Source organism: Podarcis muralis, chromosome 5 (assembly GCF_964188315.1).
Source record: "Podarcis muralis chromosome 5, rPodMur119.hap1.1, whole genome shotgun sequence".
In the NCBI taxonomy this organism is placed as follows: Eukaryota; Metazoa; Chordata; class Lepidosauria; order Squamata; family Lacertidae; genus Podarcis; species Podarcis muralis.
The window spans coordinates 80,422,136-80,448,698 of record NC_135659.1 but is presented as its reverse complement, the minus strand read 5'-3'; the positions used below and the strand labels follow the sequence as shown (position 1 = coordinate 80,448,698).

Here is a 26,563-nt window from a genome sequence, read left to right as displayed (position 1 = left end):
CAAAAGCAAGCTCTGAAGACTCTGTTTGGGGAAAGGGTAACATCTGAGCCAAGGTGAAGAGGTCGAACGAGGGCAGAGTCCAAAGTAGTTTTAAGTGCTTGAGCTAAGTACTGAGGAGGCTAATGGAAGCTGTTTTAATTTATTACAGTCTTCCCCTGTGGATATAAAGACAACATTTTTCTACAGCAGCTTGATTAAAAAGTCTGTAATTCCCATTGTGGATATAAAAAACAAAACCGCTACAGACAGCACAGATCAAGCATCAGAAAAAAGGACTTCTTTCCGCTCTAGTTGTGAATAAATGTTCTAGGGCTGGGAACTTGTTTATACCTGCCCATTTTGCAATTCATTTCTCTCTGCAGGTTTCTAGCCTGGTTATATTCTACAGAAGGCGCATTCAGAGAGCAGCTTCATTCCAGCTTCATGTTTCCTTCCATACAGTGGTACCTCAGGTTAAGTACTTTATCCGTTCCAGAGGTCCGGTCTTAACCTGAAACTGTTCTTAACCTGAAACACCACTTTAGCTAATGGGGCCTCCTGCTGCCGCCACACGATTTCTGTTCTTATCCTGAAGCAAAGTTCTTAACCTGAAGCACTATTTCCGGGTTAGCGGAGTGTGTAACCTAAAGCGTATGCAACCTGAAGCGTATGTAACCCGAGGTACCACTGTATTCGCTTTTGCATTTCATGTGAGCTTCCACCGATATAAAAGGCACCTCTGGAAATCTAGTGTAACCTAGCAGAAGTTTAGCACTTGTTTCCATGCCCAATGTTCCCAGAAAAAACAAAAACAAAATCTGTTTGCAACCCCGTTGACTCAGAAGTTCAGCACAGATGAGATTTAGGGTGCTATATCTTTCCCTCCGTTTAAAATTTAGCAAGCACGGTGGTATATCAGTTTGAAAATTCAGTTCTATAACACCACAAGGTATTGCAATGTAAAAGCAATGTTATAAATCAGGACATAAGCACTAGCATTATAACCAGTAAAACTAACACGACAAACCCCTCAACTGAATGCAGCTATAGCCACATCACTTCCACCTTTCCCAAAACAGTTTACTACTATCCTTTGATCATTTCTTCACCTAAAAAGCAGTGGTTTCTCTCCCACAAATCACTTGAAAACTGCTTAAGGTGTTGCTGGCGGACCACTTAACACTTTTTCTGACCAACAGCAGTGTGCTGTGCTAGACGCTGTATGATTTTTAGTTGTACTTTTATTGCTTCTTTTCTTAAATGTCACAAAATTCAAACTGGAATGAAACAAAGCACAATACATGAAAGAAGCACTTAAATTCATAATCAGAGTTAGTCTTTAATGCAATGGCTGTGCCATCCACCTTCTTCGACCACAGCTCCAAGGACATTTTGTGCTAAGTTCACAGACCACTAGTAGCCTCTGGGACAGAGTTTGGGAACTACTGACCTAGAGGAATACCCTTCTCTGGGGATATTATTGGCGAGACAATGAAAGCCCAATATATTTTAATGAACACATTAGTTATGTTTGCTTTTTTTCCACAGAGCTGGCCATGGAAATATAGTCAGGGTTCTCACTATTGGCAGTAGCAGAATGTATGGAAACTGCTGTACATGCCTGGGAGCTGATTGGTCTCTTATTAGTGCGAGAAACAAACTAAAGTAACATATGAATGGGCACACCGCGTTTATTTTTAGATTTTTAGGTGAGCACCTCCCCTCTTCTGCCCACCATAGAGAAAGTGGAATGTAGTTGTTCCCCACAGAAGGTGTAGAGAACAGGTGTTGGATCTACCAGAGCAGAAAGCAGGAAGCTGTGTTGCTTACTGTCAAAGCTTAGGCTTCAGGAACAACAAGTAGAAATTTCTGGGTTGACACATGGCAAGCTCAAATTATCCAGATCCTCAGCGGTTCTCTCACTGCAATCAACTATAAGCAAAGCGCCTATTTCTGGCGGACTTTTTCATGAGTACTAAAAATCAGCTTAAAAGTTATCTCTGAGCTACCTTTCTATCTATGAGGAGTTTTCTCTCTCATATGTGCTCATCAGGGCTCAATATATATGCACAGCCAAATGCCCTACCTCAGAATGTAAACCTATCTTCCCGCCCATCAGCTGATGCAAACAGTTTAGGGCAGTGGTTTTCAACCAGTGTGCCGTGGCACCCTGGGGTGCCTTGAAAGATGGTCTGGAGTGCTGCGGGCAACATTGTCCTCTGTCTCTCTTTCCCTCCCTCCCTCCCTCCCTCTGAGGTCCTCTTGTGTCTCTGCCTCCGAAAGGCTTGCACAGTGTTTGTTGCAGCAGTCCTGGCTATAAGCTCCGCAAGCGAATGGTGCCTCTTGGAGGCACCTCTCTTTGGTGTGGGGTGGGGGGCAGCTCAGAGACCAGCGATGGAAGCAGCAGCTGCCCAGAGGACTCCCGAGAGGAGAGGAGATGAGGCTGAGGGTGTTCCACAAGGGAGGGCGTTACAAAAAAGGGTGAGAGGCTGCCAGCCCTGTGGGGAAGCTCCTGGGCCCCAGAGAACTGCCGCAGACAGAAGGTTGTTGGTTAAGAGAGCCGTGGACTCGAAAAGATTAAAAACCTTTGGTTTAGGGGAAATGGGTTCAAACTAGACCCCCGTGGTTTCCCATCCCTGCAGGGGGTGGTAGAACTGTCTTCAATATTTCCCATTGCAGGTGGAGAGCAGAATTCTGAATATGCTATTAATTACAACAACAAGAATGTCTCTAAATAAAGAAAAGTGATGCAGGGATGAGCCAGTTTGTTGTTCCTGATGTGCCAAGTCTGGGGTTAGGGTTTTAAAGAAAACATGCAGGAATCACTCCACCCCAATATTTGGGAGGATTGAAAATGGTACCTAACCCCCCCCCCCTTGCTGCAGAATGAAACATCACTGCTCACTTCATGGAATTAGCACCACATTCTGCTGCCAGCATATGCTAGGTCAGTGGTCATCTTGCCTTCTTCCCTCATCACTTCATTCAACATTCAAGGCTTTGTTCCAGATTCCTTCACCAACTGAAACTGAGGCTCTAAAACAGAGATGGGGCACCTGTGGCCCTCCAGATGTTGTTGAGAAGCCCCTCGCTCCCATCAGCCTCAAGCAGCAGGGCCAATGGCCACAAATTATGGGAGTTGAAGTCCAGTGACATCAGGAGGGTCTTAGGTGCCCTATTCCTGATCTCAAAGGTCCAGAGGTCCTTTCAGTTGCCATGTTCATCCTGTAGAATGCCTGACCCTCCTGGCCATAGCACCTTTACATAGCAAGTTAAGGTTTTGGCTTTTCAGGGAACCCTTTCCCAAGCACTGCCAAATATTCCTGGGTGGGCTAAGAAAATAATAATCCATTTGGATTAACAGCCAGTTTGGAAGTCAAGGCAGATCAAATGTCATTACCTCAAGCGCCAGAGTTTTCTCACCCACCAGGCTAAATATTTTTAAGGGATGAACTATTGGCCTGACAGTATCCAACAACACCTTACACGTTGTAAGGCGTTCCAGAAACACAACAACCAGAAATCTCCTTCTGGCAATCGTAAGATGCCTGCAGTGAACTTCCAGGGGAAGGGACCTCTTTGTGTGCCAGAAGGAGAAAGAAGTCCCCTTCCCTCTGCCACACACAGGAGTCTATGGGAAGGGACAGGTCATTCATTAACCATGTGCAGGGTTGAGACACACTCGGCAATATTCTGCTTCCAAACCCAGCATGGACCTTGAAACACAACTGTTTCAAGAAAAGGTTTATGTGAGATCTAAATGGAACTCTGGCCATTAACCTGGCTGCTACATTTCGGACCAACTGAAGTTTCCAAGTCGTCTTCAAAGGCGGTTGCAACAATCCATTATGGAAGATGAAGTACGGTGTCCAAGTTATTTCTTGGACCATAGGTGGTGAAACACCCCCAAACTGTGGACCTGCTTCTTTCAAGAGAGTGCAATTCTGTCCAAAACAGGTAATCTCCCGACTTCCTGGATGTGAGAATTCAGAACACCTCTGTCTTTTCAGGATTTGGCTTCAATTTGTTTTGGGCCCACATCCAGCCCATCACTGCCTTGAAGCACCAAGCTAACACCTCAACTGGCCTCTCTTGATTCTGAGTGCCATCTGCAGATTGAGGACACTTGGCTCCAGATCTTCTGGTGACAGTTCCTAGCAGCTACATGTACATGTTTAATGGCGTGGGGAACCCAGCGGGACACCACAGGACAATTCCCAAGGTGCAGAACAGTAGCCTCTACTTTCTAGAAATGACTCCAGAGGCAGGAGTGGAAGCACTGAAGCAAATTGTCCCCAACCCCCACCCCTGAGACGCACCAAAAGTAACTAAGAATGATGGCTATGTTCTATTTCGTGAGGCAATATGCCTCTGAACGCCAGTTGCTGGAAACCACAAATGAGGACAGGGCTGTTGCACACATGACTTGCTTTTGGGTTTCTCATACGCGTCTGGCTGGCGACTGTGAAAGCAGGACGCAGAACTAGATGTGCCTTTGGCTCTTGTGTTCTTAGTAAACACAACTATTGTGTAAAAATGTGAAGCAGCTCCACAGTCAAACAGAACGACAAGCTGAACATTTATCTCCTCTATAAAGCCAATGAACACTGTACTCCAAGTTGCCAGAAGAGAAGATGACAACACGCTTATCCTGTTATCTTCATCGCAGAGTTATCTAATGCTCCCCTATCTATTGGCATCCACTCTAAGCCCATGCATTGATTACTACCGTAGTCTGGAGCAATTACTGTCTTTGTTATGGCAGCAAGGTGAAGCCTCTGGGCGCTATTTCAATAGCATTAATTAATAATATGGCCAGTAATTACCTAGTCTGCCCAGAAAAGAAGAGCTGTTAAGGCCATTTATTCAGTTGTCATTTAGTCAACATTTGATCTCCCCTAAAAACTCACCATCTTCTTGCCTAAAGCTTTCTGTGTGGTATATAGCACCTATCCACCTGTTCATCTTTTTGCATAATATATTTTAAGGATGGAGTGCCTGCTGTGTGCAACAGAGATATAGATATATATAGATACAGATATATATGAGTAAGGGAGGAGGTAGCCTTAACCAAAACAAAAAAATGTTTAGAAAAGCAAGTTGCAAAAAGAAAAACTGCATGACAGTCTGTAAACATCCAAGCATCTGTTAACGTTTGATTATCTTATCTGAAACACAATTTTGTTTTTACTTGGAGTAAGACTTCAATTTTGACTGTGTCTGGAGGCTTTTCCTTCTTACGTTGAACATGTTCTTTGGCCTGTAAATAAAATTTCTTTTGGCCACATTCACCCTTGACAATAGTAGAACTACAAACATTAATTTATTGTCTAGAGTCACACTGAATTTCGCACCATGAAATTGGGGTGGGAGAAGAGGAAGTTATATAATTATACAGTGCCCTCTTCTCTGAGATGCAGCTGGGGTTGCCCCTTATGAGATTTCGGGGCCAGCTGAAGACCCATTTAGTCAAACAAGCCTTCATACTATAAAGTTTATAGGATATTGTTGCTTGACCAAGTTGTTAAAAACTTTATAGCATAAAATTTATAGGATACTGATATATATATATGGCAGGGCTGTGGTACTGCTGTCATTTTTATCTGTTCCTGTTCTTATGATCTGTTGCTGGTATCTTTGGATTTAATTCGATTTTATTATAACCCATCCTGGGATTGCTTATAAGATGATGGGCATATTAAAAATATTTTTGAAACAAAACAAATAACGTTTATGGTGTTAAAATGGTTCATTTGCCTGTTTGCTATGATTTGAAGAACTCTTAAGATATTGTAACCCAAATTCGCCTGATGGTTCCTGAGATCAGGGAGGTTTTCAGCCATGTCTGGATACAACTGGATGCCATTTTGAATCAAGATGGCGGACAGAACCTTTCAAAACTATAAACTATAAGTCAATACAGCATCCCTCGGTTTCCTTGCATAGCCTATTATGTTTTTAAAAAATATAAAGAAAAATACAGAAGGCTCTCACAATCTTGAGAGGATGAAATATGGAGGAATGGAATATACAGGAAGAATAGGATTAGGACATCGTGGGACGAGGAACATGCATTAAGAACTGCAGCAAAGAACGCAAGAGTAGACACACTGCGTTCTTGAAATCTACTGCCCACTAAAAACATTTAATCCCACTGAAGTCAGGACTGATTTAAGAGTGATGCTAGGCATGGCAGAGAAACTTACCCGTGCGGGGTTACAGGCAGCTGACATCATGTTTACATTTTTATTATTTTTATCCCGCCCTTTCTCCAAGGATCTCAAGATGGAATACATTGGGTGGCTGGTTCCTGTGAATGCAGTGTTAGCACACCAGGTGCCGTCCATGCTGGTTTGCTAATGGTGCATGCATAAGAATTGGCACCCGATTTAAATGTGACACCAGCTGTTTCTTTTACATGCCTAGCATCACATTTGAAATCAGGCCTCGAAGGGACAAGGCTTGTATCGTTACCCCTGGAGCCTGGAGAACAAAATAGCAAGGTCCCAATAAACAAGAACTATTGCAGATGTTATATTTTAGCCACAGTTCAAGCCTGAGTGGGAAATACCTAAACTATAACAACAAGAGTAATAACCGCTGTACGCTGCACACCAGTGTGGTGTAGTGGTTAGAGTGCTGGACTGAGACCTGGGAAACCAGGGTTCTAATCTCCACTCAGCCATGAACCTTGCTGGGCAGCCTTGGCCAATCACTGTTTCTCAACCTAATCTACTTCACAGCGTTGTTGTGAGGATAAAATGGGGCGGGGGAAAAACCATGTCCATCACCTAGAGCTCCCTGGAGTGAAGTTGAAATATACTAATAATACATTACTAAATAAGGCAGTGGAAAAATTAAGAGGAATGTTGTTCCTATTGAAATTAGGCACCTAGAATTCAAATATTGAATAAAAACACTTTTTGCTTCACTGAGCTTTTATGGAAAATAGATTTTATCCAGTGTTCATTTGTTCTACATTTTATGATTTTCAGAATGTTATTATGTTTTAATGATTTATCTGTACACCACCATGCTATTTTGTGTCATGACTTGGAGGTTCATAAATATTCTTTAAAGTTCCAAAAGACTGGTGGCAAAAGTAATTTCCCAGTCCTGTATGGGCCATTGAACTTCAGTAACTTTTCCTCTGTGTAAAATTCACTAACAAAAAAGTTAGTTGTGAAGTTTAGTTAGGGATAGGTGCTGCTAGTGGTTTGTCTGTAGTCTGTGTAACACAGGTTAGATAGACCCCATTAGATCAAACCATGGTATGATAACCTGGGTTGCTTTAACTAGCCAAAGTTCAGCCATTGAAGTAAATTTCAGTTAGTTCTAAAGCAGGAGTGGGCAAACTGCAGCCCTCATCCTGATTTTATGTGGTTAGCAAGGAGGGGCGAAATGGGTGGCAGGGGTAGCAAGCAGCGGCATAGCTAGCCGCTCGTGTTGGACCACATGTGACTCAGATATTCTGGAGCACGGACTGGACAGGGAGGCAAACGCCAATTCAGGTTTTAAGCAGAGTTTATTCGGTTCGCATCTGCAAAGCAAATGGTGCAGCACAATACATTCGCAATCTGCACACCCCAATCAGGGTGCACCTACTTTTTATAGACTATACAAATAAACAGAGAATGAAACTTTACATTCTTATCCAATCAGGCTCTAACATTCCATGTTTCTTCTTTTGAAGGTTAAATTCTTAATTTACTCATTCTTGTTTGTCTCCCTGCTTATGGCCTTGATCGTCTTGTAACAGTTGCGTGATAACTGCATGCTGGAAGTTTCTATTCCTGAGGCCCTTCACTCGGGTGCCGGGTGCAGCCCACGCGTCCTGCAGCCAGGGGAGGGGGGCACTGCATGGAGCCTCTCCACCACCTCTCCCTCAACTGTAGGGCGGCTGAGGGAGAGGCGGAGGACAGACACAAGTCCCACGCTGCTGTTTCAGGCAGTGCAAAACCTGCAGGTGCCCACGTTACTCCCAGGAAAGACGCGTGGCTTGGGCACACCGCAGGCCCTGCGGTAAGAGCCAGCCCCCACGGTATGGTGTCCAGTGCCAGCTGCGTTACGTTTGTTGACTGAACTAAAAAGTTTCGTAAGCCTAATTAAAAAAACAAAAAAACTCATTTTTTCATTTTGTCACCCCCCTCAGTGATGACACCCGGGGCAGCCCGCACCCCCCTTCCTCCGTCACTGGTAGCAAGGAGAATCAGAGAGTGCAAAGGAAGTGGCAGAGAGGGAGGCTGATAGAGAAAAGTCCCTGCCCACCCTGGCCCTGATAGTTTACCCCTGAGGGTAAACTCCAGTTCTAAAGCAAAACCAGAGTCTTTTGATGTCCTCCTTGTGCACAGAGGAGAACAGGAAGGCAGCAAGCAACCCTGAGGCTTTATGGAGTCTTCAATGCTAACCCATGGTTTAGTGTGATGTCTGAACTGGGACGCTATTTATCATTATGCAAACACGTATTCTTTATGAAAAGAGCACAAGATCTACGAAAGTCTAGTGAGGGACAACCATATTAGAAATCACTTTACAAGCAAGCAAATAATTTAAGCATTTCCAGTCAGGACAATGTGGAGTTTTAGCAGTGCCCCGTCGCACTGGCTGATCTCCCTTTAAGCTGGGCTTTGGACCAAGTTTTGCAATAGGAGATGCCGGGCAAAGGGAGGAAGAGCAGTTTTCTGTCATGAAGAAGCAGGTGTAAAATGTCAACTTGGCGTGGGTGGAAGACCGATGAGGCGCAAATACCAGCCGAAAGAGACCGGCTTACCATAGAGAGGGGGACTGCTGTCACAAGGCACCCTGTACCACAAAAAGATACAGGCAGAAAGCAAGCAATCTGGTTTAAACAGGGTTGCATGCTTACACACTTTGTGTGTGTGTGTGTGTGTGTGTGTGTGTGTAACTCTTGCACAAAGGTCATTTTTAGCACAGAACACCACACGGGCTTTCTTTAATGAGCTGAAGTCCTGCAAGGAACGCACATAACTAAGATACTTGTAATTAAAATACCTGGAATATTATTTTCATGAACATGACAGGTGCCAATCTACAGTTGCTTGGCAGATTGCATGACCATACAATATCCTCTGCAATGAGCATAAGATAAGCATTCTCAGTGTAGGGACCCATAATTTGTTAAAAAAACAAGAGCTGGATCCAAAGAAGCACAAATGGGACTCGGCTGGCCCAACGGTACTTCTCTGGCTCCTCCTGCCCACTGCATCTGCCTTGGTCTTCCAAAAGCTACTTCTGAGGATCAAGGGACTTTCATGAACAGTGTGGGGACATTATAGGGCTTTAGCAGAATGGAGAGTGGGGAAATCAGCAGAATTCGGAGGGTTACTTTGTGTGAATGCAAGCATATTTCTTCTCATGAAGTACCGTATTTTTCGCTCTATAAGACACACTTTTCCCCTCCTAAAAAGTAAGGGGAAATGTGTGTGCGTCTTATGGAGCGAATGCAGGCTGCACAGCTATCCCAGAAGCCAGAACAGCAAGAGGGATCACTGTGCAGCGATCCCTCTTGCTGTTCTGGCTTCTGGGATAGCCGTGTGAAGCCTTCCTTCCGCTGCCCTGAAGAGGCTTCGCGTTGCTTTCGCTGAAGCCAGAACAGCAAGAGGGATCACTGCGCAGCGATCCCTCTTGCTGTTCTGGCTTCTGGTATTCAGAATATTTTTTTTCTTGTTTTCTTCCTCCAAAAACTAGGTGCGTCTTATGGAGCAAAAAATACAGTACACCTTTGGATCCATGTCATAATGAAAAAGGGCTGCTTTCCACCTTATGTCTGATTCTTCGTCATTCCTGCTTTAACTCCCCCCTCCAACCAATGAGGGACAGAAACTCCCCCACTTCCCCCCAAAGTGGAAAAATATGTTATTAGAATTCTTAAAAGTGTCTGAGATAAATGAGACACCATACAGTCTTATGCCGACTTCTGCTTCAGTAAATGTGCCTTAATATTCACTCCTGAGAAAGTTCAGCGAGGGTGGTATGCACACACTCTGAGTCTTTGATTGTTTGTTGTGCACAAGGCCTGGCTTCTCCTCACACACCTATACTCCAGGGTTAAAATCATGCCCTGTGTGGTTACAGGAACTTGAGTTTCCCTGGTCCTTGAGCTATCAGGCGTAAAGCCTGCCACGCAGTCAAAGGAGTGAGTATCAAAATAACACCCGATTGGCCCTTGTCCCTATATAACTGTCATTCTGGTCACACCAATGTATTGCTCAGGCTCACACTGCACATAAGTATCTTGGAGTGCTGAACTCAGGCCATGGCCATGCTCACAGGCAGGCTGTGTGCATGTGAAGCGGTGCTTGCATATGCTAGGATTTGCACAATCTCAGTGACTTCACAAAAACACCACTGTGAGAGTACAGGCCTATGATATAGGTTCCCCAGGAGCTCAACTCAGCTACAAATCTGGTACAGTCATACCTTGGGTTGAAGTAGCTTCGGGATGAATATTTTCGGGTTGCAGTCCATGGTGACCCGGAAGTAATAGAGCGTGTTACTTCCTGGTTTCGCCGCTCACACATGCACAGATGCTCAAAATGACGTCATGCGCATGAGCGGAAGCAGTGAAACACGACCCGTGCATGCGTAGTCGCGTCTTGCGTTTACTTCAGGATGCGAACGGGGCTCCAGAATGGATCCCATTCGTATCCAGAGGTACCACTGTAATGAGTTTGCACCCGGTCAAGTTCTGTCTGTCCGAACAACTCCCTTCGTGATACTCAAATCACCACCACACATCTAAACAAGCCCATCCAACTGTAGCGCACTGATTTTTTCTTGCCACCCGAAACAACAATTTTGAATATTATTCCTGTTTTCCAGGTGTGAAAGGGAAGACGGAAAGTTTGCTAAGCACCATCCAGAGAATCTATGGCTGTCAACACAGGAACTCTGCCTTATACAGAGTCAGAGCGTTGGTCCATCGAGATCAATACCGTCTCCATTGACTGGCTGCAGCTCTCCGGGGATTTCAGCGAAGGATTTCTACCAGCCCCATCCAGACATGCCAGGAATTGAACCTGAGATTTATGCATCTAAAACAAACGCTTTGCCACTGAGCTATGAGCCTTCTCTATTCAACTGTGATCCTATGATTCTAGGAATAACTGGATTTCTGCTTGGATTTGAAGAAATGAGAATGCAGGAGTAGCTTCAACGTGATATTGAAAAATACTGATCAATATACATAGACTGCCCAATGAATTTTAATTTTTAGAAAAACATCTCAAGGGCATTTTGCTATAGAAGTTGTTTGTTTTTTAAAGTATAACAGATGTCAACTCACTGGTCTCCCGCAAGCAAGGTGGAAAGAGCAAGAAAATGGTATGTTTACTGTATTCCTGTCTAGACTTGGGTTTGTGATGAGTAGTGAAGACCTCAATTTAAAGTTATAGTGACCTCCGTTGATCATTATGATGTCAGGCGACTCCCACTCAGGTGGTCCCACCCCCCTGTAAAAGTTGGCCCAATGAGGAGGAGAAGGTCATGATTTAAATTCCTGCTCAGATTGCAAACTGACTAGGTAACCCGGGGTAAATCATACTCTCTGAGGTTCAGCTCCCCATCTGTAAGATGAGAATTGACCTCAAAAAGAAGCTGAAGTATGAAACTCAGAGTTGCAGAGTTGGAAGAGACCCTGAGGATCATCTAGTCCAACCCCCTGCAATGCAGCTGTCCCGTACAGCAGTGTTCCCCAACCTTGGGCCTCCAGCTGTTTTTGGACTACAACTCCCATCATCCTTGACCACTGGTCTTGCTAGCAAGGGATGATGGGAGTTGTAGTCCAAAAACAGCTGGAGGCCCAAGGTTGGGGAACACTGCCGTACAGGGATCAAACCCGCAACCCTGCTGTTATCAGCACCACACTCTAACCAACTGCAGGTTCCAGGGTCTCTAAGGCACTTTTGCTATTTTAATATGCAGTGATTCATAAAATGCTAAGAATCATGGCAAACCAAACAACCTAAAACCCAAGTCATTCTGATTTACGCAACCAACACAACCCCTTTACACAAAAACAGAAGTATTTTGCAGGTGTCTTAGAGTAAGAACAGGAGAGCCTTGTATTCTGTCCTGAGCTTCTTGGGGCAAAGCCAGTCACTGTCTCAAAGATTCTTGAAGAGGTGCTCAGTGGCTGGTGAGCAGAGCAAGCAGAAGGGCCTGTGAATTTCCGTCTTGAAATTCTGTGGTCCAGTTGTGGTCCAATACATCTGGAGGGCACTTTGTTGGGAAAGGCCATCTAGCGGGGTTTAGGGGGCTGGTGGGCAGCTAGATCAATATGGTTTGGCCTATGTGACAGAAAAATCTGTGCTTGTGGTTTCCTACTTGTGTCTTATCCAACCACTGCTTCGTTCTGAAATCAACCACCCAGTGAATTGCAGTTAGACTAGGTAGCGAGCGCAGATGTTTTAAACTGACCCAATTATGAAAGGTGGTATACAAATACCGTATATAAAAACTAACAAACAAGCTCCAAACAGACAAGGAGAGAGATTTGTGCTCCAAGTTAAGCGACTCATTATAAAACCACATTGGAGCAAAACACATAACTATTATTCATGAATGTTCTGAACAGTTTAGCTGCTTTATGAAAATACTTTAGGATAATTCTAACAGCACTCTAGAAACAATAAGCTCCCTTTTTCATCCATTATGGGTTGTTGTTTTTTACCAGCTTTCTCAGAGCATGCAACCACTACCCCCTCTTCCCATATTGGTTCAATTTATTGTGGATGCATGAGAGACTTTACCTCTTCTTCCAAGTTTAAACTAATTTTCTCAATAATAATTTCCTCCCCTCCACTTCTCTGAACACAGAAACTAACTGCACACCTCTGATTTCTCTGCTGTCGTACATACTTTAAGAAGGTGTAGTTTCACCTGCTCATGTCTGAAGTTGCTGACCAGACCACCTTATTAAAGAGCAGATTGCTATTTTTAAAAATTAAATGTATGTATTGCCTTTCTGTGCATACCACAACCAGACACCGGCTCACAAAACAGTTGAAGCATAACAACAAAATAAATTGCATCACGTTGACGGTAAAATGAACACACAGACATGCCTTATACGTTTATTTTACCCAATATTGTCCTGCAAAGCAATGATGAAAACTCAGGACAGCTTACATATCAACATGAAAGCAATCATTAAAACTAACAACAACAACAAAGAACAAGACAAGAGCAACAATATCCAGTGTGTTGCAGAGGTTAGAGCGTTGGACTAGGACCAGGGAGACCCAGGTTCAAACCCCCCACTCAGCCACAAAGCTCACTGGGTGAACAGGAAACAGGCACTAATAACAAATAGATCAGTTTATCATTTTTGTGCATAAATACACACAGCCTTCCCCATCATATGTAGTTTGGCCCTAACACAGAGGCCTTTTTTTCAACCCTTCTACTGAAGATAATTTCAAGTCCTTTCAAGTTCTACAGCCCAAGGGCCACACGAGGCCTAAATTCGTGAGGCTGCCAAAGGGGGGGGGGAAGCAGAGAGAGAAAGTGCCCACCCACTTTTGGTCACGTGATCATCCAACCCATTTTGGATTAGGTACTTAATTCTTAGAGGGACGCTGGTGGCGCTGTGGGTTAAACCACAGAGTCTAGGACTTGCTGATCAGAAGGTCGGCGGTTCGAATCCCTGCTATGGGGTGAGCTCCCGTTGCTCGGTCCCTGCTCCTGCCAACCTAGCAGTTCTAAAGCATGTCAAAGTGCAAGTAGATAAATAGGTACCGCTCCGGCGGGAAGGTCAACTGTGTTTCCGTGTGCTCCTCTGGTTCGCCAGAAGCGGCTTAGTCATGCTGGCCACATGACCCGGAAGCTGTCTGTGGACAAACGCCGGCTCCCTCGGCCAATAAAGCGAGATGAGCACCGCAACCCCAGCGTCGGCCACGAATGGACCTAATGGTCAGGGGTCCCTTTACCCTTTACTTAATTCTTATAACCTTCCCTACACTTTTTTTTATTTCTATAAATGACACAAAAGGGTCTCAACGTTTCAATATATTCATCTACTTTACTCCATTCCAAAATACGGCATCAGTTCTGCCGATTCAAAATTTAAATGTTTGGGGTAGAAATCAACATAGTGCTAAAAAGAGCATTCCATAATTGCAAGCATTTGCATGCCACATGGGACAATCTCCCATCTTCTCTCGCCGAAGACGTCCTTCTGATCAGATTTGGGGAGAGCACAGGGGCATGCAGCAGAAGGAGGAAAGGGAAGGTCTTGTTGTGTTAGTGGGGCTCGTGGAAAATGGCCTTTGAAATATTCCTGTTTTTCTCTGAAACCAGACACAGGAGAAACAATGCCACTTGAAAATAGGGGGGGGGGGATGCGTATAAAAGAAGTGGTAATGAAACAAATGGTAACTATAGGAATTAAGTAAGTATTCTCTTTCTTAGGTGAGTTTGTATATGGTTCCTTGTGGTATAGCTAAAAAAACCCATGAAACAGCTCAACACAGACCCTACCCCATTCAAGACAAGAACAAACTGCATTTGATGTCAAGAATGTGACGTTAGTTCTGAGAATAAAGCAGAAGCCCATTTGTTTTAAATATTAATATCCTGCCTTATTTTCAGCAACAACAAATCCAAACCATAAAGTTATCATGGTTGAACCATTTTACAATCAACATCCCAATATTTTAGCATTTCAGGTTTAATATCGTTCGAAAGAATAGTTGTAAAACTGAGCTTTGATGGGTCTCATTATGTAACTGGTACAAGACATTTGTTTCTGGATTTTGTTTTTACAAATATGAATTAATAAATAAAGCAATAAGCAAGCCAAATATAAACCAGCAATTGAACACTTACTGTCCCACCCACAACATCATTTCTTTGTTGCCAAAAGGCAGATTCTACAAGAACGGTGAATGTATGCCATTACTTTAAGGATTAAAATCCAATTCTTTTGTACGCTGTAACATAATATTACTTTTCTTAAAATCTTGTTTTTTCTGATCTAGTTCAAATGAGTTGTAGTAAAATGAAGTACATAATCTTATTGCCTTCAGGAAGAGTAAAAAAAACAAACAAACTCATGGGCTGCAATCCTATACTCATTTGCCTCACTGAACTCAATGTTGCTTACTTCTGAGTAGATGTGAATAGGATTGTACTCCCTTTGGAAGAAGTGAGGGAGGAAAAAAAATACTGATTTCAAAAGACTGCCGATCTCAAATGTGTTTTTTCTTTACCTATATTGATGAACACACCATGTCCTCTTTTGTTTTAAGGAAACACTCTGGCTTTTTTTGGAAAAAAAACCAAAACCCTAACCTTACCTAATGGTCACATCAGTCCTATGACTCTAGAAGTAAGTTCCAAGTACATTAAAAGCCAGGCCGTTAAGCCTTTAAAAGAAGGGGGAAAGGATTATACCCAACTATGTTGTTGATTCTCAGAGTCCTTGTTTCGTGTTTTCCCAATTCTCAACATTTTTCAGGTGACATTTATCAGGGGGATCTTTGATGTTTTATACCAGATACTTGGTACATTTAACAGGGAACCTGCACGTTCATAATTCTCTCTAATACCACGACTGAACAGCATGTCATGGGTGACATGAGTAGCTGTTATCTTGACTCATCCATTCAGATTTAATGTCAGACAGGGATATATATCTAAACATGTGTCTGCCTTAACATGCCCAATGTCAAACTTAGAATTTCAAGGAAGATTTAGGGGGCTGGTCCGTGGCAATCAAAGACCGTTGCAGTCTCATTAATACCAAAGCCATCCAAATGATGTTTCTACTCTGCAGTCTTGAAGTGCTAGATGTTTTGATGGTGTTTTAAATTGTTTCTTTTTTAAAATTTATACCCCACCTTTCTGTGTGGAGTGCCCATGGGGTTGATGCCAAAGGGAATCTCATTAAAAACAACCACCAAAAGATTTGCACCATAAACACAAAACAAATCCTTGCATGTTACAGCAACATTTAAGCTCAGGCTTTTTCAGAATACAAAATGCAGAAGAACTACCAAATATGGTGTTCTCCGATGGCCCAATCCAACAGGAAGTAGCTCTATGCAATTCCTACTGAAATAAATGGAACTCGCTCAATTGCTCGCGAACTTCTGGTAGATTATCCCATGCCATATCACTGGGTGTTTTCCCAGCATGCATGCATGAATAGGAAAGAAAACCGGCTTAGCCATTTAGATCAGCCAGCATGTAAAGTTAATGGACCAGAAGCGATAAACGGGGACATTTCTCATAGCCTCGCACACTCTGTGTGTGCACTGCTAAACTGAAAGGATTATTTCTGTGCTAGCAGTCAGAACATGTACAATTTGAAACGGTAGCACCGTCCATATTAAATAAAAGTGTTCACATGGAACCCTCTGAGAGCAAAAGCTGTACACCAGTAACTTAATCACCGGGGCCAGAGTCTGTTCATTTGTTGCTCTCGACAAAAAGGTGATGCCAGGTGTTTCATACTTGCCTGGCTATTATTTTGCTAGACTAATAAGTAAATTGCAACAGCCTCATTTGAATTTAGTATTTAAAAATGCAGGCCACCACCTGGCACACTGTTGATGCACATTCAAGAACAAGTAAATTCAGGCTTTAGGGGAACACAACCCTGGACTGGGTTTGTGGCACAGTAAGCCCTAATTTGCATGTGATGGTAAAGCAAACCATGGTTTAGCACAAATTAGCAAACATGCAGGCTACCGGAGAGGAGATTATGTCTGCTTTGTTTGCCCCTGGTCATTCTCCTGCTATGTTAAGCCACGATTTTGCTAAGTGTGTCATCTAAACCCAGGCTTGTGGTTTAGTTCTTCTGGACAAACCACACGCCATAAAACACAGGGCAAACCTTGGTTACAGCTCTTCAGTAGTCTGCAGAGAAGTAAACCACGAGTCTGCACATTTGCTCATTCGTGTTGTCATGGTTTGCTTGCTCACGAGTTGTAGCATTTCAAACACATGTACCCTATACAATATACCTTTGGCTCAGCAAAGGCATGTTTAAAGTACTGTATGAAGTCCCATTGATTTCAGTGGAAGAATTAAGCAAATTCTTAACAGGGGTTATTTTAAAGTTCCATTAACTGTAGTTGGTTTGCACCCATTTTTTAAATATTAAAGCTTAAGAACGGAACGTTGCTAAACATGCCTTCTCTGTGGCAAAAACTTACTGATAGAAGACTCTTTCAAGATTCTAGAATGTTTTGAAATCATGGGAGAAACATACTCCAGCTGTAATTTTGTACAATGTTGCTCTGGTTACACTCTTAAAAAACCCCCAACTCTTTTCTTCCTCCCTGTAGACTTCTTACAAGGCCATGAATAAGAACAGAACATATGACCGTGCAATAGAAACGAAGAAACAAATCACAGCTTTTTACATACACTGGGTCGACTACACCTATGCTATCCATACGACACAATTAATGTGATAACGGATAGAATAGTTGTCCACAAAAGATGACGTTTTTAGGTGGGGTTGTTGTTTTAAAAAAAATATCAAAACAAAACCATGCACTTCTTTTGTTATTAGCACAAACCATGACAAAGAGTGGCAGTACAATGCTATAACTACAACTATAACTAAAGGAAACATCTGCCATATGCCTAGAAGAAGCAGGTTCTCTCTCTTATTATATACCAGCATTTTGCTCATTGCCCTCTGCATGTTTCTCTGCATATTGCTTCTTTTTTCACGAAAGGTACGGGAGAAGAAGCCTCACATTCTAGTTTATCCCCCAAAACATTCTAGAAGGGAGAGGAGGCAAATAGTACTCATCTACGTATATCATTCACACTCAGAAGTGAACACTCAGCTCTTCTTTCCATCAGTGCAACAGAAACCAACCGCGTTCTCCTTGCAGGAATGAACAAAAACTTTTCAGAAACATTGTTTTTAGAACTCTTCCGCGCAAAGTTGTTCTTCCTCTATTTATTTAATTGATTTCACCCTGCTTTCAGGATATAAATCCTTTCTAATATTTCCCCTGTAAAATTACAGCAAGAATCCCACTAGACCTCTCTTGCAACAGCCTGCTGACCTAAGCTCCCATGGTACAGTTGCTGAAATGCAGCTCTCTCGTTATTCCTTCAGCCACCTAATTGTGGGATTTATCTTCACCCGATATTAACAGGGTGTTTGTTAAACACCATTAGAACAGTTAAGATCTATAAATAAAGATTAGGCATTGTCTTTATCCGTTTTGGTGGCCCTCTGTTCGGGTTGTTTTCTGAACTGACTTATGAGATAAATGTAACTGAAAAGGGATAAGCTCACTTGGGGTGGCTTTTCTGCCAGAAAAGAAAGTAAAGAGAAGACCAAGAAAAGGCAATTTCTTCTCTCTTAATCACTCTCTGTTTGTTTAGCTCTTATTCCTGTTCGCATCTGGCTGAGTTTGCAATACTGTACTTTGCTTTACAGAATGGTGAGTGGGAGCCACAGACACACTTAAACAAGGGAAATTATTGCTGGACTGAATTATGCATATAAAGACTGTTTTTTTGAAGCTGCTTGTGATAATTTCAGATTTAGTTACATGGCAATTGTAGCTACAAGAGGTAACAAAAGTTGGAAAAACCACCGCAACTGAAATAATTTATACCTGGCAATGAATCTGTTGTGATCCTTTTACGGTTTCATAAGGCAAAATATAACAGTAACTACGTTCTCTCGTACATCTATGCAGATTTGTTTTACTTTATTCTTATTTTAAAGTTATAAACTGATAAAACCAAAAAGCCTCCAGGTGTCCCCCCCCCCGCCCCACCAGCACAACTCTTCATTTATCCACCACACAGCGTAGTCAGAGGCATCTGAAACATTCCTTTACAACCAACCAAATTACCTCAAGGGTAAATCTCTTGTTAGTGTTTTTCCTTTTCTAAATAAATAAGATTTTTATCTGGCTACAGTTTACACTCTGTGCATTAAAACCAAGAGCATGATCTAACCAAAGCTACGCATTTTTAAGTCCCACTGATCTCAACGGCAAGTTAATTATCCCATTGACTCCAATGGCACAGAAATGTGCTTATTTTGGCTGAGTTTCACCCAGCATATGCAAACTGACTACTTCATTTTAACCTTAATTGTTTTAATTTATTTTGGGGGAGGGAAGGAGTCACTTTCTCATAAATGTAATTATGTTTTCTGGTTTACATAAATCTCCAAAACACAGTTCCTTCAAAAAATAATAATAATAATTCTGGTAACAATTTTCTCATTAAGTGGCACAGCCTATGAATTTGCTACACGGGGAGATTATAGGAAAGATTAGTAATTAGTACCTTTCAGCTTCACTAGCTAGAGACAGCATGAATTGACATGTCAATACCAAATTTTATCAGAGAAAATGAGATTGAGTATGCCACAGAAACTCAGCCCAATAACAATGCAAGTATTCAATTAATGACAGTAAGCAGAGAGATGGACACTATTAATGTCTAAGGCTGTGATCCTATACAAGCTTAACTGGAAATAAGCCGCATTGAATTCAATGGGATTTACTTTGGTTCAGGACTGCACTGTTTATGTAGGCAAAAAATGAGTAGACAAAAACAAACAAACAAAAAACACCCCATACAATTCTAAACTTACATGTGTATTATTTTTAAATACTTCATTATGAAAGGTAAAGCCCTGAGATAAAAAGCTTCCAGAAAAAAGTTAATGCAGCAAGGCCTAATACCACATTAAACTAATGTCTAAAATGCCAATCACCAATGAGATGTGTTCCTTTTCCGGCCACAGTTACATGTTCAGGTGGGAATATGGAGTCATCAGAATAGAACCCTCCAGAAGGCAGGCACAGATTCTTACTGGTAATTTTCTTTACCACCATTATTAACAAAGCAGCTTCAAGTTTAGCTTTATACAGGTCTTCATCTTTACCACAACTACAGGTCCAGAGCATTTCACCCATGTGGTGATGTTACAGATCCATGTAGCCAGAATAACCATGCAAGGAGAAAAATAACGATATGAAAAGTACACCACCTTCCACAACGCAGAAGTCCTTAGGACCTGTGACACAGTGTTGATTTGTGATACTTCTGAATCTATGTTCTGCACTGTTCTGGGTGTGTGGAGTGCTTCTTCTATTGTTTCATTGCCAGCTTTGAAAATCTCGTTTCAAGACTGTCCTTGGGATGTAGTTGGTGCTGTCAAAAAACGGCTGTGCTTTGAGATTCTTACGTTTCATTTACAGCGTATTAAGAGAGAGGAAACCCCACATAATTTGGATGGCTTGTGTCGAAGCAAATATGAACCTTCTATGTTAAAAAGAAGAAAAAGCTTCAGGGGTGCAGTCCAACTTAAAGGAAATCTATGTGCTACAGTAAAACAGGGAAAACCATCAGGTGGAAAACAGGACTAGTATTTAACTATTCTCATCTTCAGCTATGCCTCCTCTCTTGTCAGGATCAGCACCCAGAAGCTTATGGAAGTCAAATGTAAGTTAGTAGCCCTGCTTAGGAAAGAAACACTGTAACTTCCTTGAGATATTCAAAATGCTTTTGCCTGTAAACCTTTGCACCAAGATGATTGAACCCACAACCTGGCCCATTGCTTTAAGAATGTTAAGGGATGCATACACCTGGCACTGCCTCCAAGAAAACAGATACAGAACAATAGAAAACTGGTTCGCCACATGTATTTTGAAAGTTCAGTAATTAATCCAAAAGGAGCATATCAATCTAATAAAGATTGGCCGAGAAACACAGCAATCTGTACACTATAAACTTCCTTCAAGGGCCTTTCTCAGAGCGCAAATATTCAATTTCTCACTTAAATGCTTATTTAATATGTATAAATCACATTAACTTTTCTTCTTGAAACAGTAAGTCAATTCTACATTTTCGTAATAAAGACTTTTTTTTTTACATTCTCCCTCTTAAAGTCTCGCCATCATATTAAACTTGAATGTTGATAGAACATACAAATCTAGACATACTTTGTATGCTTGGGATTATTATCATCATCTTAAAATGGATTAAAATAAAGCAAAATGGCATCCATAGCTTATATTACAAATGCCGTATTTAAAGATTATACTATTCTCATTGGTAAAAGCACCAGGACATTATACGGGCAAAGTCCCATTCACTTGCAACTTTATTTTCATTTTTAAAACAGAGAACTTTTGCTCACTGGTGTTCCTCTGTGTGGCGATTGCTAAATAATGCACACATTAAAAACTTGAAACAGATGTAAAGCTATGATTGATGCCACATTTACAGGATCAATAACATTCATTACATGCACCTTTTCAATTATAGCAGCGTTACTAAGGTCTTAATATTTGGGGTGTTCAAAACATTCCATCTAGAACATATAAAAACAGGAGCACCGATCTCTCTAATGATAGCTAAATAAATATAATTATCCATGGTGTAACAAACTGTGTATTTTTTTCCTTCGTTGCCATGTTAATTTTCTTGAAATAAACATTTTCTATCATCACTGGTGGGTTACCTATACACAGTTTTCACACACAACTGAAACTCTCTTATGCCTACATTATATCCACTCCACTTGATGAAATGCCCGAAACTATGCACTAATACTCAACTAGTGATTAAGACAGAGAATCAGCATTCACCTACTCGAAATAAGGCAAGAGGTTTGATAAGGCTCTTGCAGACCCATTCAACACGCGGGGAAACCTCTCCATATGTTGTGACACAAAAATTTCTCAGAAAACGTTTGACAAAATAATAATAATCTTTTTGCAATCCCCAAAGTAATGCTGTGAGTAGAGAGAGAAAGGATCTGTCAAGATTCCACAGCAAGTGGATAGATATGTAAAGTAATAAAAAAGAAAAAAGAAAACCCTCCTCACTGAATAGTAAACAAGGTGCGGGGGGGGGGGAGAGAGAGATAAATCCTTATACACATAAACCACTATTGAGCTACAACGGCATAAAACATATTCAGAGCCTCCCACCCCGCTTCCCAAAGCCACCTGGGACACGCATGTATAGACACACGCACACGGGCGTGGATTTTAAGTTCTGAAATACTTAGAACGCGTAAAAGGAGAGAGAACGCGAGCTGATGTATGAAGAAGGGGCGCGTTTTTATCCTTTCACCAAGAATGGGGAGAGATGTCACCCAACATTTAAGATCTAAGGCAGCAGCCCCCCCCCCCGCCGAAGCCTCCATGAAAAGAAATGTCCCATTGGGGAGGTTCAAGGACCGTTCCCAGCCCCGGTAACCTCCACCCCACCCGGCCCGGGCAAGTGAATGCGCTTGGGGATGTCCAAGTGCGCAAAGCATCGCTCGCCTCCACCCGGCGCCCCTTTGCCAAAATCATGAACCGGGGGGGGGGGGTGCGCGATGGAGAGAAGAGGGAGGAGGGCACTGCATCGGGGCGGGGGTCCCGTCCACTCACCGCAAGCTGCCGCAGAGCGTCTGGCGCCGCCGGGCTCCTGTCCCCGCAGCCGCCTGCGCGCCAGGAGAAGAAGGAGCGCGCGAGGCCGCCTGCGCTCCGGACAGCCGCTGCCGCTCCGAGCTGGAGAAGTCCGCAGCAGCCGGGAAAGCGCGCACCGTCCGCTCCCCTTCGAGCAACGTGCCCAGCAAACTCCTCACGCCGCCGCGCCAGTGAGCATGTGCGCGCGAGGTCTGCACATGCCCACTCAGGAGCAAAGATGCTGCCGCTCTGCCCTTACCTTGCCCTTTACCTAAAGTTCAGCGGCTCCTTCGCACACGCGCGCCCAGGAGTCCTCGGTGGGTGGGTGGGGAGAGGCGGCCGGCGAGGGTGCGCGCGTCCAGGAAAGAGCGAATGAGTGAACGGGGGAGGGAGGGACGGAGAGGGCGGGAGGCGAGGGAAAGAGAGACACACCGGCGAGTTGTTATATTCTAACCAAGGAGGTCTGGGAGGAGGGAGAATAGCGAAACTTTCTTTCTACCTACACTTGGTAAAGTTGCTTGCAAACAGAACATCTCCCGTTACCTTGCGCCGAATTGTAACCCGAGGAGTGATTTCCAGGAGCCTGCGCTTGGTTACATGGCGCAAGAGACAGGCGATCGTCGAAGAATGGGCTTAGCGCGCGGACTCGCCAGCTCGACTCACTTGCAGATTTGTTCTGCTAGTTTCCCCCTCACCGCGCCACCCGCTTTTTAAATGCTATCGTTCCACGTTAAGTCGTCAGCGCAGGTCGCTTTCTTTAAAGTGAACTCTTATTTATTTCAGCAGGACTTGCAGTGCGCGCGCAAAGCTCGGCAATGTTCCTTGATTCCAACGAGACTTACTTGCTCCCTAGGAACCGTACTTAGGTTTGCAACCTTGAAGTTTTAAAGTCAAGGTATGTTGCCCAGTATACCTTGACAATCCTAATCACATTGCAAGCTGTTCAGCTTTCAGTTAAGAGTTTCGTGGGGTTTGCTGCGGAGTAAGTGTGCACATGACTACAGCCTTACTTGGAAATACTGTATCTCCCGTTGACTTCAGGACGGCTGCTGAGCCTGAGCAAGGCGCTCTTAGTTTGGGAAGACTGCATCTTGGTCCTTGCCTTGTGTGGCCGCCGGCACACCATCGTCAGCGTATTTTCCACCACACCAGGGAGAACCTGAAGTGGCTACAACACTCTGCAAGACGTGTCAAATAATAAGTTTAGAGATGGTAGGGACCTTGTGGGCCATCTAAGTCTTAGCTCCCCACCCAGTGTAGAGTCTGGATGCTTCCAGAGAAGAGCTTAATTGGCAAACAGTGTCATGCAGACCCATTTGTGACAGGTTTTTGTTTTGCCACTCAAGATTTCCCCTGCAAATGAGAAATATGGGGAAAACATATAGGTTGGCATTTTGATGCCAGTGGCATGCCATGGACAAAATTACATGCACAAGGAGCACTGATGCAACAATGAGAGCCCACCACCTCCCAAGGCAGTCTGTGTTCCACTGATGAACAGCTCTTAACCATTAGAAACTTTCTTCTAATGTTCAACCAAAATCTGCTTCCCTGTGGTTTCCGCTCATTAATTCTAGCCGCCGCCCCTTCTATAGCAACAGAGAACAGGTCTGCAACGACAAGGGCAAGTGTGATGGGATATATACTGAGAAACAACGGACAACTTGGTTCTGGCTTCATTATATCAGTGTTTACCTCCTAGAGAGGAAGAGAGTGAGATATATTGTCGATTATGAGCTCAGTTGTTTTGACCAAGTAGAGTATATATGTACATGCAAATACCTGTGCTCAGAATACAGGTGGTTTCCTGTGTCATAAGCCCAAATGTGTCCATAATAAACATACAAGAACACTGGGGGGGGGGGGCAGAAATTGTTGGTTTTCCATAGTGCTTGATCAGGGGCATGTCAACTGCCATTAGTGTGTGCTGCATTACAGGACAGGCTAAGAGTGGTTCGGGTGTGTTAGGAACATGTTCAGATCTATCCTCAGTGCTGATCAGCACGTCTTCCCCCAGTTCTTAAATATGTTAGACTTTATGGGAATTGGTCCAAGGGTGATGACATTTCTCTGTGGTGTGGTATTCTTTCATTTCCTTTCTAATTGATGTAAACTTGTCTGAGGAGACATGTTGCCTGTGAAAAATAACCATTTGTTTAAAAGGAAAACAACATCCGTTTTATAGTTTTATCCCAGATAATATTGCAGACTTTTTTTTTTTCCTGAAACCTCAGGGACCACAGAAAAGCAGATGAATACAATGTTTTAATACAATGCAGCCAACTGTAAGGTTTCGTTCCAGCCTCTGACAATGCAACCCAAGCCTTATGGTAACTGGGCAGCTGGTTTTGCTATATCAAGTCCTATCAGAACAAGCCGAATGCCAAATGTGTCCAAAAGGAGACAAAGGCCCCCCGCACCATCATTTAAGAACTGGCTAGCATTTCTTAATGACTTACCTTCTGGCATAATCCTACCTGTGTGACCTTCACATCATTTCTCTGAAGATTTGGGGTCTCTTCATGCAATGAGATATGGTGGGTTGTGTGATCTGTATCCTAGTAAGCTGCAGTTTGTAGCACAGGGCCACCACTGATTTCTTTTTTTCTTTTTTGGCAGGAGGAGAAAGAGATGGATGGGCAGAGCAGACATGCAATACAAAAATAAAACTGGATCCCTGTGTGTGTGGTTTCTTATCTGCCCTTCACCATAGGGTCCCAGAGCATAGTACTAATATTAACTATACTACTAATATAACCATATCATCTTAATTCTGTGATAGTATTTATAGATGTTTATAATATTGTGTTTAAATTGTTGTAACAAGCCCTGCATCCTTGAGGTGAAGGGTGAGGTGTAATAATAATAATAATAATAATAATAATAATAATAATAAGTTTATACAATTATTCAAACAAGTAAAAAAAGCAATTCTCAAAATAGTAGCAAGTATAGCTTAAAAACTATCAATGTATTAAGCTTTTTTGGCTTTTAGATCTGTAGCAGACAGGTAAATGAATATGGAAGACAGTGGCCTGACTTGCACATAACGTTATGCCAAACTATGGATTACTGTGAAGGAGCAAGGCTTCATGGAGGGAAATACCAGCTGTTTTGCTCCTTCTGACTCCTGATGTGCTACCAGGACATGGCTAAGCCATGGTTTGGCTTAGTATTACGTCTGAAACCAGGGTTGTAGTTTATCTTGCTCCAAACAAACCATGATCTATAACGAAGGTTGTTCTTAGCTTGCTGCTCATTGTTTCTTAAAAAAGGTAAAGATAAAGGGACCCCTGACCATTAGGTCCAGTCATCACCGACTCTGGGGTTGCGACGCTCATCTCGCTTTATTGGCCGAGGGAGCCGGCGTTTGTCCGCAGACAGCTTCTGGGTCATGTGGCCAGCATGACCAAGCTGCTTCTGGCGAACCAGAGCAGCACACGGAAATGTCGTTTACCTTCCCGCCGGAGTGGTACCTACTTATCTACTTGCACTTTGATGTGCTTTTGAACTGCTAGGTTGGCAGGAGCAGGGACGGAGCATTGGGAGCTCACCCCGTCACGGGGATTTGAACCACCAGCCTTATGATCAGCAAGTCCTAGGCTCTGTGGTTTAACCCACAGCGCCACCCGCGTCCCTCATTGTTTCTTAGGAGGAAGTAAATCACAAGCCTGGGTTCAGATGTAACACTAAGCCAAACCATGGCTTAGCTCTTGGTAGCCCAGCAGCAGTGGGAACGGGAAAGGAGCCAAGTGGCCCTGATATTCTCCTGGTGGACCACCACTCTCTCTCAAAATGATTCTTAGGATAAGAGTACTGTAGAATTGCCACAAGTACACCTCTCTTTTCATCTGTAGCTGCTACCATCTACAATGGGTTTTTAGGAAAAGACGGCTACCGTGATGGGCCTTTGGTGACCTTACCAAAGCACCAGGACATAGAAGAACACTGTCGAACCAGAGGGCTAGCTGCTCACTTGGTAGAATAGAATAGCATGAGCCTAGTCCACAATGACATTAGGCCACAAGGAAACACCAGAAGCACCCAAAGATTCAACAGGCAAATATATGCAGGCCATGTATACTGGGGGAGGGAACCCAGGGTTATAAATTTATGTGACTTAATGGGGAAAAAAAAGGTTTCTAATGCCAAATATGGAGATCTAT

General features: G+C 43.1%; 1 protein-coding gene across 4 annotated transcripts in view; it reads right to left on the bottom strand.

The window, feature by feature from the left end:
- The window catches only part of EYA2 (EYA transcriptional coactivator and phosphatase 2), a 124,386-nt gene extending 101,317 nt beyond the window's left edge, over positions 1-23,069 (bottom strand). The window contains exon 1 of one of the 4 annotated variants that reach the window (XM_028735102.2): positions 22,941-23,069. The gene's annotated coding sequence lies outside the window, so the exon portion shown is untranslated. The other 3 variants (XM_028735104.2, XM_028735101.2, XM_028735103.2) reach the window with 3 other exon arrangements.
- Positions 23,070-26,563: the final 3,494 nt, after the last annotated feature.